Raw genomic sequence first — 11817 nt, 5'->3', positions numbered from 1 at the left:
TTGAAGGACAACCTCAGACTAGGGAGTCTTGGAGGTGGGAAATAAGTGAGAACGGCGCAGTCTTAGCTTTAGGGGATTGTCCTTGTCCGGTTGGCTTTTCCATTCTGGAACAAAGTCCTTGAGAACAGCGTGTGGGTCAGCTGGCTGGATGTGGGTGTAGTGGACCCAGGGAGTAATCCCGTCGACCTTGAGAGCGGTGGGAGTGGTCAGGATCACGATGTAAGGTCCCTTCCAGCGAGCTTGAAGTGTCCAGTGTTGGTATCTCCGCACGTACACCCAGTCACCTGGCCGATATCGATGGGGGTCCGGGGGTGGCCCAGCCTCATAGAGGGCCCTCAGCTTAGGCCACACCTGCTCATGGGTTCATTGTAGCATTTGGAGGGAGAAAAGAAGTTGGTGATCATCAAATTCAGCAAGCACCTCAGGTTTTAAAATGGGGATAACAGGTGGAGGAAGACCGAACATGATCTCGTAGGGAGTCAGTCCCATCTTATATGGGGAGTTCCTCACCCTATATAGGGCGAAGGGGAGGAGAGTCACCCAGTCCCCGCCAGTCTCCAGGGCTAATTTAGTTAAGGTCTCCTTTAATGTTCTGTTCATCCTCTCTGCCTGTTCTGAGCTCTGGGGCCTATATGCACAAAGTCATTTCCAATCTGCCCCAAGTACTAGGGCCACTCCCCGTGTTACCTTAGAGACGAATCCTGGGCCGTTGTCTGACCCAATCCTAACAGGAAAACCATACCTCGGTAAGATGTCTTCCAGCAGTTTCTTGGTCACGGTCTGTGCCGTTTCATGTTTGGTGGGAAATGCCTCTGTGCATCCTGAAAAAGTATCTACAAACACTAGTAAATACCTGTATCCGTATTTTCCAGGTTTTACCTCAGTGAAGTCCACTTCCCAGTAGGCTCCTGGGCGGTCCCCCCGGAGCCAGGTGCCTGGGTTAGATCCATGGGCGGTGGCATTAGTTAACTGGCATGAGTGGCAGCTTGCCACGATCTGCTCGATCTTTGCTCGAGAGTCTTTAATAGTGATCTTTGTATGTCGTAGGAGGTCTTCCATCTTCCTTGTCCCCATATGAGTACTCTGATGTATTTTGGACAGGCCTCGCCGTCCTAGTTCCTCCGGCAGGATGATGCTGGAGTCTGGGGACCTCCACCAGCCACGCAAGCACTGGGTCATGGGCAAGCATTTGATCCAGTGTAAATCAGCATCAGTATAGTTGGGGGTGTCGGGCAGGGTCGGTGCCCCCGGATCGGGTCTCCGTTTCCATGGTTACAGCTGCCCCCCACGTATCCGATTCCTTCTCAGATGAAACTGCTGCCATCCAAGTACCATGTGTCGTCTGCATTCTGCAGTGGCTGGTCCTGGAGATCAGCTCTGATTCCATGCACCTGTGCCAAAATTTCTTGACAGTTATGCAGAGGGGGGTCCCAGTCTGGGTTAGGGAGATGAGAGGCATGGGGTATTGGCGGACCCTGACACGGTCGGCCCCCGGTGTTAGTTATGGCCGGTCGGTGCTGGGCCAGCCCAATTTCCACAGGTTCTGCCCACGCTTGGGGAAATTCCTGCAGCCAACAGTCAAGGTCAATCATTGGGGCTGAGGCATTTGTTGGAGACAATATTTGTCGTCTGAACTCAGGACAAGCACCTGAATCAGGTGCCCCTCTTTGTTTAGGACTTTTGCCCCTTCGGGGTGGAAGCAAATTTGTGCCCCCATCTTGGTGAGCAAATCCCGACCTAACAACGGGTAGGGGCACTCAGGGATGACCATGAAGGAGTGGGATACCCGGCCCGTGCCGAGATCCCCAGTTCTTCGGGTAGTCCATGAGTACTGTTTGGGGCCCGTGGCCCCTTGCACCCATGAAGTCTTGTTCGCCAATTTCCCTTGGGGTTGTAATAAAACCGAATGTTGTGCCCCAGTGTCCACTAGGAATTCAACAGGTTGCTCCTCCACTTGAAGAGTTACCCTGGGCTCGGGGAGGGGTGCCGAACCCCGACTCCCCTAATCGTCCAGGTCCTCCATCTCCAAGACCTTGGCAGGGGCCTTAGGTCTTTTGTTAGGGCAGCTTTTCACCCAGTGGCCGTCTTCTTTGCAATAAGCACATTGGTTTTTGTTCAGCTTAGGGCACTCCCGAGGGGGACCAGGGCCATCCTCCTTACCTGTCCCTGAAGCCAGCTTCTTGAGGTGCCTCCGTCTTTCCTGTGGGTCATCCATGGTTGTGGCCAGCATCTTGGCCAGGTTTCGGGTCTGCCGGTCACTTAGTTTGGTTTGTTGTTCTTCTGGACTTTCTCTATTTTTATAGACTCGTTCTGCTACTATCACTAAGTCCTGCAAGCTCTTCTCTCCCAGTCTCTTTACTCTTTGCAATTTCTTTTTAATGTTCAGAGCGGCCTGGTTAACAAAAGCCATGATAATTGCGGCCTTTGTTTCTGGGGCTTCTGGGTTCATAGGGGTGCACTGCCTAAAAGCCTCTCTGACTCCCTCTAAGAAGGCGCTGGACTCTCATCCTTACCCTGCCTCACATCATAGACCTCGGCCAGATTGGGAGGCTTGCGTGGCAGCCTGGACGCCTGCCCCTAGAGTCTGGCGGTGGACCCGGGGTCTCTCCTTACCTTCAGCTGAATTGTGCGCTTTGGGAGGTAAAAATGGTTTTAGCAAAGGAGGGGAATTTTTGGTCATGTCCTGCCAGGCCAGGATGTTGGGCACCTGGTCAGGGGGGCCGTCCCATTTGTCCCTGAAGATCATGGCCTTAGCCTGTAAGATAATAGGTAGGTGGGAAGTTGCTTCTCGGGGCTATCCCACGTCAAAGGTTGGCCATTCTGATATGCAATAAATTTGAAATCTCCGTCTCTTTATGTAAACAGTTATGACAGTTAACAAAGACACAGCAACACAGACCAGTGTAGGAACAGTTAACAAGGACATAGTAACACAGACAAACGTTCCAGTGCGCGGCGGAGACCAAACAGAAAGTAACCCGAAGGGCTGGCAGCCGGCCCTCCTTACAGACGAGGATCCCTGTCTTCGTTACAGATGAGGACCCCCGTCCTCCTAACAGATGAGGACCCTGTCCCCCAGGCGGGGGCAAGGGACGTCTCCTTAAGACCCCCGGCCGACAGCCCGCCAGCGCGTCCGCCTAAGCCAATGCGGACCCAATACAGATAGGAATTCCTGCAGGTAAAAATACAGCTTCGAGCTCTCAGAGAATATGCGCGCAAAAGGTGGAAAAAGTTGAGTGCACTCACGGCGCGTGAAACCCTCCGGATGGGGTCCTGGGGGTCTCTCGGATTCCGGACGAGCTTCCGAATGTTGTGCCCAAGATTGTGAATCCGAGAAACCACCGAGTTGCCAACACGGATGCAAACACGCGAGGGTTGATTTACAAGCTCGAGCTTGGGTCCAAGTGCACCCGACACAGCGGAGCAGGGACTTGGACCCCGAGGTGGGTTTTAGCTTAATTTTAAGGGCTGGTCTCGGGGACCTCCAGAAGGGCTGGAGCAATTCCTCAAGTTCTGATAAGGGGCCTTCAAGGGCATTGAGCTCTGTTCTCATTCTAATAGGGGCTTCCTGCCCTTGGCCTGGGCTCTGTTCTTATTCTAATGTGGGGCTTTAGAGGGCGTTAGGCTGTAAACTGTTTTCTTCCTGTAACTGAAGTAAGGTCAAGTTCAGCTCTTATTCACAGGGGCCTGGGATGGCTGTACCTGTGCTAACACTAAACTTAAAGTGGAATGGCCTTAATTTTCTCGGCCTCCACAATTTTGGGGACTCAGGAGCCTCTAGTCAGGTGTTGGCTGAAGCAAATGGTGAATTCTTTGGGCTACCTTAGCTTTCTTCAGCAGGCATTTGGAGGGGTTTGGGGTCCCAGGGATGTGGCCTCAGGCTGCTAGAAGTTGTGTCAGAGTTTGTTCATGTCTCTTAGGGGGTGTGTTGGTGGGTGGAGTGTAGGAGCCTGAGGTTGAGGCCTAGGGGAAGGGGGCTTGAGGGGCCTGACCAGGTTTGATCATGACTGAGTGCCATTGTCAGCAGGAAGGCCGGAGCTGTTATTCTTCCTATATCATACAGGAGCAGGCTGAGGCTGAGAGAGACCTGCATGGTTTCATGTGAGTAATCTGCTGGACCTGTCCGTGCCAGGTTTACCCCACTGGATGGAAATGGGTATGGTGATTCCATTTGACACTCAAAGGAAGGGGGAGTGAGCCTTTGTCCCATATGGCACAGAGCTGCTCAGAACAAGGCCCCAGGCCTCCTGTTCTCTGAGTGCTGAGAAGGGCCCTTTGCTATCTTGTTCATTCTCTGGGTAGGTTTATTTTCCTCGAAATGGGTGGAAGGCAGTGAAGTGGCTCCTCTTCTTCACAGGAAGGTGGCCGTTGCTCACAGAGGCCTCCTCCTGCAAGCCTTGGGTGTGGGGAGCTCCAAGGTTGCTGGCCAGTGTGGGAGGGGCAGGGCATTCCACATCCTGTACTGGGTGTTCCCCTCACAGGTTGGATCAGGGGCACATGCTAGAAGTCTCCCATTGTCCATCTCAGCCTCCCAAGGGCTGGGTTATGCTGCTCTCTGCGTGGTCTGGCCAGCCCCACTTCACCAGTGAGCTGATCTCCGTGGAGCTGACCTGAAGCACCCTCAAGGCAGTCCTGGGCCTCATTTTGGATGAAGAGTGTGGGCTGCACATGGTGACAGCATGCAGGGTACGGGGTGGGGGGTCTCCCCTACCTCTTTGGCAGCCAGCTCTGTTTGGTGGGTCCTGCTATGGCTAGGCCTTTGGCGTGAGCCTTCTGGAACCTCTGTGATAGCGTGGGATATAGGGTCCTCCTTATGTCTGAGTATTCCTCTGTGTCCTATTCTCAGTCTGAAAAGCTGTTCTCAACAACCCAATCATGAAATGGGCAAAGGACATGAAGAGAAATCTCACAGAGGAAGACATAGACATGGCCAACATGCATATGAGAAAATGCTCCACATCACTTGCCATCAGGGAAATACAAATCAAAACCACAATGAGATCCCACCTCACACCAGTGAGAATGGGGAGAATTAACAAGGCAGGACCCACAAATGTTGGAGAGGATGCAGAGAAAAGGGAACCCTCTTACACTGTTGGTGGGAATGTGAACTGGTGCAGCCACTCTGGAAAAGTGTGTGGAGGTTCCTCAAAGAGTTAAAAATAGACCTGCCCTACGACCCAGCAATTGCACTGCTGGGGATTTACCCCAAATATACAGATGCAATGAAACGCTGGGACACCTGCACCCCGATGTTCATAGCTGCAATGTCCACAATAGCCAAACTGTGGAAGGAGCCTCAGTGTCCATCGAAAGATGAATGGATAAAGGAGATGTGGTTTATGTATACAATGGAATATTCCTCAGCCATTAGAAACGACAAATACCCACCATTTGCTTCCACGTGGATGGAACTGCAGGGTATTATGCTGAGTGAAATAAGTCAATCGGAGAAGGACAAACATTATATGGTCTCATTCATTTAAGGAATATAAATAATAGTGAAAGGGAATAAAGGGGAAAGGAGAAAAAATGAGTGGGAAATATCAGAGAGGGAGACAGAACATGAGAGACTCCTAACTCTGGGAAACGAACAAGGGGTGGTAGAAAGGGAGGTGGGCGGGGGGTGGGGGTGACTGGGTGGCAGGCACTGATGTGAGCACTTGGCGGGATGAGCACTGGGTGTTATTCTATATGTTGGCAAATTGAACACCAATAAAAAATAAATTTATATATATATATAAAGCTGTTCTCCTTAGCTCTGTTCATGTTACAGCAGCACCAAACAGCTGAGGCATCTAGTGTAGGATCAGACATGTATACTGGTGGGAGGCTGACCCTGATGGGAGGGGTCGGGACAGCAAGCTGAAGGGGTGGCAGCAGGCACATGTGAGTGCTGGGGGATATAGAGGCTGTGCCCTGGGATACAGATGCTGTGTCCTGAAGGGGCCAATTCAGAGGGGAAGAGTGGAGTCCATCCACATGAGGTAGATGCTACAGAGCAGAGAGTGGCTGGGGGATCAGGACAGAGGAGTCAGTTCTGGGGGAAGGCGCCTCACTGGCTGGACTAGGCTAAAGTGGCCTCAGGCTGTCACCAGTCCATAGCCCCAGGTCAGGTTCTTAAAAGCTGACCAGATTGGAGGGAGATTAAGAACATCATGTCTCATTAACAGGAGAGCCCAACTGGATCAGGAAGCAGGTGGCTTAGGATGTTGGATTTTCTGATTAATGGAAGTGCCTGAAACTGTCTCATATTCTTCTTGTTAGAGGTGTATCTCTGATCCCTTCCCTGTTCTAGGTCCACTGATGGGATACTCCTGGGACTCCAAGGACTATCTGAATGAACAAAGTGCCCACTTTTTGGGCCTGTGGACACAGGAGGACAAGGTGGCATCCACTCATGTCCAGGACCTTGATTAGTATTTTATCACTTATTACATTTTCTGGATCATTAGTCCCTGGGGAGCTGATTTCCCAGGGTAGAGGGAGGGTGACCTGCATTTGTTATTTTTCCTTTCTTCCAGGTGCTGGGGTGAACCATTGCCAGGTGTCCCAGGCCTTGTCCTTGAGCCCATGCTCTGAGGGGTAGGCTCCCAGCCTCCCAGGATGACCAAGTTCTCATGGGTAAGAAAGTAGCCATGCCAAGTGGGCTGTCCACAGGACATGCTCACACCAGGATGGGACTCTCCCTATCCTAGGCTTTACTTAAGTTCATAAAGGGGTGTGATGTCTGCATCAGAACCTCCTGTGGCACTGCTTAAAACACAGACCCAGGGACCCATCTTAGACCTGTTGAACAGCACCTCCTTATACCCAGGAGCCTGCAGGAAATCAGGTGGCCCTCAGGCTTGGGGGCTGGGATTAGCAGGTGGGTGGCAGGCTTCTTCTAGGTCCTGAGTCTGATTCTGGCCTGGGTATGGGCAGTGTGCCCCCTGGGCCTCACTCAGCACACAGAGGGATCCCTTTCTGGGGTACTGGGGGGGTGCATTCAGAAGTTGGGGAAGCAGTATCTTGCCTGCAATGTTTCTCCAGCAGGGTTCTGGTTGCTCCTAGGTCTGTCCAGATGTGCATCAGCCTGTCTTTGTTTCTTTCTATGTTTCTTAAAACATCATTCCTTTAAAGAGGAAGCCTTTACACATCTGGGTCCTTATTATTGTTTCTTTTCCCCCCTCGGATTCAGGAAGGAAACCCCATCTTCCTTTCCTAAATTGCAGTATCCTGGGGACCATTAGCCCATAACTGGATCAGACAGGGGGCCCAGTGTCTGCACATGGCTGGCTGGAGAGACAGTTTCCCGGGGCCCCCCTGAGAGGATCACTTTCTAGCATCCTGAATTCCTTTTTCTCATTCCAGGGACAAGGGCACACCTTTAGGCCCTGTTCCATGCTGACTGACCTTCCACTTTCCTTTCTCTCATCCTCAGTGGCTCCAGGTGTGGAATGCAAGTCAGGCTGTACTTGCTGTTGGGTTTGGGGATGGGGTCACCCTGAGGCTGCCTGCTGGGAGCTCAGCTTGCCCTCTGGCCTCCAAGGATTACAGTCCTAGGACCTATGTTCCCTTCCAGAAGGGACTTTAGGATGAAGGGTATGGCCTGGCATCAGATTAAGCAGCAGACCTGGCCTCATTTTCCTTGGCCATTGGCAGGAAGTGGACCAAATTTTGTGAGAGGGGCATGGCCAGCAGCCCCCTGTTGCTGGTGATACCTTCATGCACCTGGCTGAGTGAGACACACCACCAGGGTGGGGGCTGAAGCTTGCGGGCTCCTCCCCTCAGTCACTGGTCACCTCTTTTTTCCTGCTCAAACTTGGGATGACAAAGTTGAGGGGGACTCCCTCTGCCCCTAGATATCACTGTCTAGTCAGAAACTGGCTTCCTCCTTCCCACCTCTTCTTGGTAGAAAGGCTTTGTATATCTGCCACTTGGGTCCTCCCCTCTCTGGCCCAGCCTAGAAGGACGTGGGCAGTGAGGTGGAAAGAGCAGCCGCTTGGGACAGAGCTGACCTGGATTTGACCCCAACTTGTAGCTGTCATTCCCCAGGACAAGAAGTTTGCCTGTTTTTCTCACTTGAGTGCCCCCTGCTTCTAGACCACAAGGTGGACTTGCTAAATCTGTGAACAGGAATGGTATTGGTACCCAAGACTATATTGCTAAGAAACAAAAAACCTGCCAGCACCTCTTCCCCAGACTTCCACCCAGCTACCTCTGCCTCACTCTGTATTTGTGTATTGATATTTTGACTTTTGGGACTTAAATCCAGGCAGACAGGAGAGGAGGGGCAAGATGGCTGAAGAGTAGGGTCCCCAAGTCACCTGTCCCCACCAAATTACCTAGATAACCTTCAAATCATCCTGAAAATCTACAAATTCGGCCTGAGACTTAATGAGAGAACAGCTTGAACGCTACAGTGAGAAGAGTTCGTGCTTCTATCAAGGTAGGAAGACGGGGAAAAAGAAATAAAGACACAAAAGGCCTCCAAGGGGGAGGGGCCCGCGAGGAGCCGGGCTGAGGCCGGGGCGAGTGTCCCCAGGACAGGAGAGCCCCGTCCCGGAGAAGCAGGAGCTGCACCAACCTTCCCGGGGGAAAGGGGCTCCAGGGAGGTGGAGCAGGACCCAAGAGGGCGGGGATGCCCTCGGGCTCCCGGGGACACTAACAGACACCTGCGCCCCGGGAGAGTGCGCCGAGCTCCCTAAGGGCTGCAGCGCACGGCGGGACCTGGAGCAGCTCGGGGGGCTCGGGGGCGGCTCCGCGGAGGGGGCTGCGGGGCGGGAGCAGCTCAGGGGGCTCGGGGGCGGCTCCGCGGAGGGGGCTGCGGGGCGGGAGCAGCTCGGAGGGGCTCGGGGGCGGCTCCGCGGAGGGGGCTGCGGGGCGGGAGCAGCTCGGGGGCTCGGGGGCGGCTCCGCGGAGGAGGCTGCGGGGCGGGAGCAGCTCGGGGGGGCTCGGGGGCGGCTCCGCGGAGGGGGCTGCGGGCGGGAGCGAATCCAACAGCCCAGGCTCCAGAGCACAGGGCGCCGGGACACAGCCCAGGATCTGGCCTCCCCCCGGGACAGGCAGAGGCTGGGAGGGCCCAGGACAGCGAGGACGCTCCTGCCCCGAGCTGAGCAGATCAGCGGCCCTGCCCCGGAGCCTCCAGGCCCTGCAGACGGAGAGCTCCGGAGCTACTGTGGGAGCTGACTCCAGGGCTGCAGAGCTGGCCCCGCAACTGCGGTTGTTCCTCCTGGGGCCTCACGGGGTAAACAACCCCCACTGAGCCCTGCACCAGGCCGGGGGCAGAGCAGCGCCCCCAAGTGCTAACACCTGAAAACCAGCACAACTGGCCCCTCCCCCAGAAGACCAGCTGGACGGACAAGTTCCAGGGGACGTCAAGGGACTTAAAATATACAGAATCAGAAGATAATCCCTCGTGTTGTTTTTTCTTTTTTTTTTTCTTTTTGATTTCTGTTTGCTTCCCCCACCCTCTTTTTTCCCTTTCATTCTTTTTCTTTCTCTTTCTCTTTCTCTTCTCTTTTTTCTTTTTTCTTCCTTTTTTCTTTTTTCTTTTTCTCTTTTCTTTCCTTCTTTCTCTTTTTCTCCTTTTCCGAATACAACTTGTTTTTGGCCATTCTGCACTGACCAAAATGACTAGAAGGAAAACCTCATCTGAAAAGAAAGAATCAGAAACAGTCCTCTCTCCCACACAGTTACAAAATCTGGATCACAATTCAATGTCAGAAAGCCAATTCAGAAGCACTGTTATACAGCTACTGGTGGCTCTAGAAAAAAGCATAAAGGACTCAAGAGACTTCATGACTGCAGAATTTAGATCCAATCAGGCAGAAATTAAAAATCAATTGAATGAGATGCAATCCAAACTAGAAGTCCTAACGACGAGGGTTAACGAGATGGAAGAACGAGTGACTGACATAGAAGACAAGTTGATGGCAAAGAGGGAAACTGAGGAAAAAAGAGACAGACAATTAAAAGACCATGAGGATAAATTAAGGGAAATAAACGACAGCCTGAGGAAGAAAAACCTACGTTTAATTGGGGTTCCTGAGGGCGCCGAGAGGGACAGAGAGCCAGAATATGTATTTGAACAAATCCTAGCTGAAAACTTTCCTAATCTGGGAAGGGAAACAGGCATTCAGATCCAGGAAATAGAGAGATCCCCCCCTAAAATCAATAAAAACCGTTCAACACCTCGACATTTAATAGTGAAGCTTACAAATTCCAAAGATTAAGAGAAGATCCTTAAAGCAGCAAGAGACAAGAAATCCCTCACCTTTATGGGGACGAGCATTAGGGTAACAGCAGACCTATCCACAGCGACCTGGCAGGCCAGAAAGGGCTGGCAGGATATATTCAGGGTCCTAAATGAGAAGAACATGCAACCAAGAATACTTTATCCAGCAAGGCTCTCATATAGAATGGAAGGAGAGATAAAGAGCTTCCAAGACAGGCAGGAACTGAAAGAGTACGTGACTTCCAAACCAGGTCTGCAAGAAATTTTAAGGGGGACTCTTAAAATTCCCCTTTAAGAAGAAGTTCATTGGAACAATCCACAAAAACAAGGACTGAATAGATATCATGATGACACTAAACTCATATCTCTCAATAGTAACTCTGAATGTAAATGGGCTTAATGACCCCATCAAAAGGTGCAGGGTTTCAGACTGGGTAAAATAGCAGGACCCATCTATTTGCTGTCTACAAGAGACTCATTTTAGACATAAGGACACCTACAGCCTGAAAATAAAAGGCTGGAGAACCATTTACCATTCGAATGGTCCTCAAAAGAAAGCAGGGGTAGCCATCCTTATATCAGATAAACTAAAATTTACCCCGAAGACTGTAGTGAGAGATGAAGAGGGACACTATATCATACTTAAAGGATCTATCCAACAAGAGGACTTAACAATCCTCATATATATGCCCCGAATGTGGGAGCTGCCAAATATATCAATCAATTATTAACCAAAGTGAAGAAATACTTAGATAATAATACACTTATACATGGTGACTTCAATCTAGCTCTTTCTATACTCGATAGGTCTTCTTAGCACAACATCTCCAAAGAAACGAGAGCTTTAAATGATACACTGGACCAGATGGATTTCACAGATATCTACAGAACTTAACATCCAAACTCAACAGAATACACATTCTTCTCAAGTGCACATGGAACTTTCTCCAGAATAGACCACATACTGGGTGACAAATCGGGTCTGAACTGATTGCAAAAGATTGGAATCGTCCCCTGCATATTCTCAGACCATAATGCTTTGAGATTAGAACTAAATCACAACGAGAAGTTTGGAAGGACCTCAAACACGTGGAGGTTAAGGACCATCCTGCTAAAAGATGAAAGGGTCAACCAGGAAATTAAGGAAGAATTAAAAAGATTCATGGAAACTAATGAGAATGAAGATACAACTGTTCAAAATCTTTGCGAGGCAGCAAAAGCAGTCCTAAGGGGGAAATACATTGCAATAGAAGCATCCATTCAAAAACTGGAAAAAACTCAAATACAAAAGCTAACCTTACACATAAAGGAGCTAGAGAAAAAACAGCAGATTGACCCCACGCCCAGCAGAAGAGGAGTGTTAATTAAAATTTGAGCAGAATTCAACGAAATCGAGACCAGAAAAACTGTGGAACAGATCAACAGAACCAGGAGTTGGTTCTTTGAAGGAATTAATAAGATAGATAAACCATTAGCCAGCCTTATTAAAAAGAAGAGAGAGGAGACTCAAATTAATAAAATCATGAATGAGAAAGGAGAGATCACTACCAACACCAAGGAAATACAAACGATTTTAAAAACATATTATGAACAGCTAT

General features: G+C 50.7%; 1 long non-coding RNA gene across 1 annotated transcript; it reads left to right on the top strand.

The window, feature by feature from the left end:
- The first annotated feature begins 2994 nt into the window (after nucleotides 1–2994).
- On the top strand, nucleotides 2995–8461 carry LOC140612079 (uncharacterized). The gene is made up of 5 exons (XR_012013394.1): nucleotides 2995–3443; nucleotides 4028–4101; nucleotides 4482–4686; nucleotides 6525–6624; nucleotides 8332–8461. It is a non-coding gene; the product is annotated as an uncharacterized lncRNA (long non-coding RNA).
- Nucleotides 8462–11817: the final 3356 nt, after the last annotated feature.

Source organism: Canis lupus, chromosome 20 (assembly GCF_048164855.1).
Source record: "Canis lupus baileyi chromosome 20, mCanLup2.hap1, whole genome shotgun sequence".
Taxonomy (NCBI): domain Eukaryota; kingdom Metazoa; phylum Chordata; class Mammalia; order Carnivora; family Canidae; genus Canis; species Canis lupus.
This window is presented reverse-complemented; position numbering and strand designations above follow the sequence as displayed.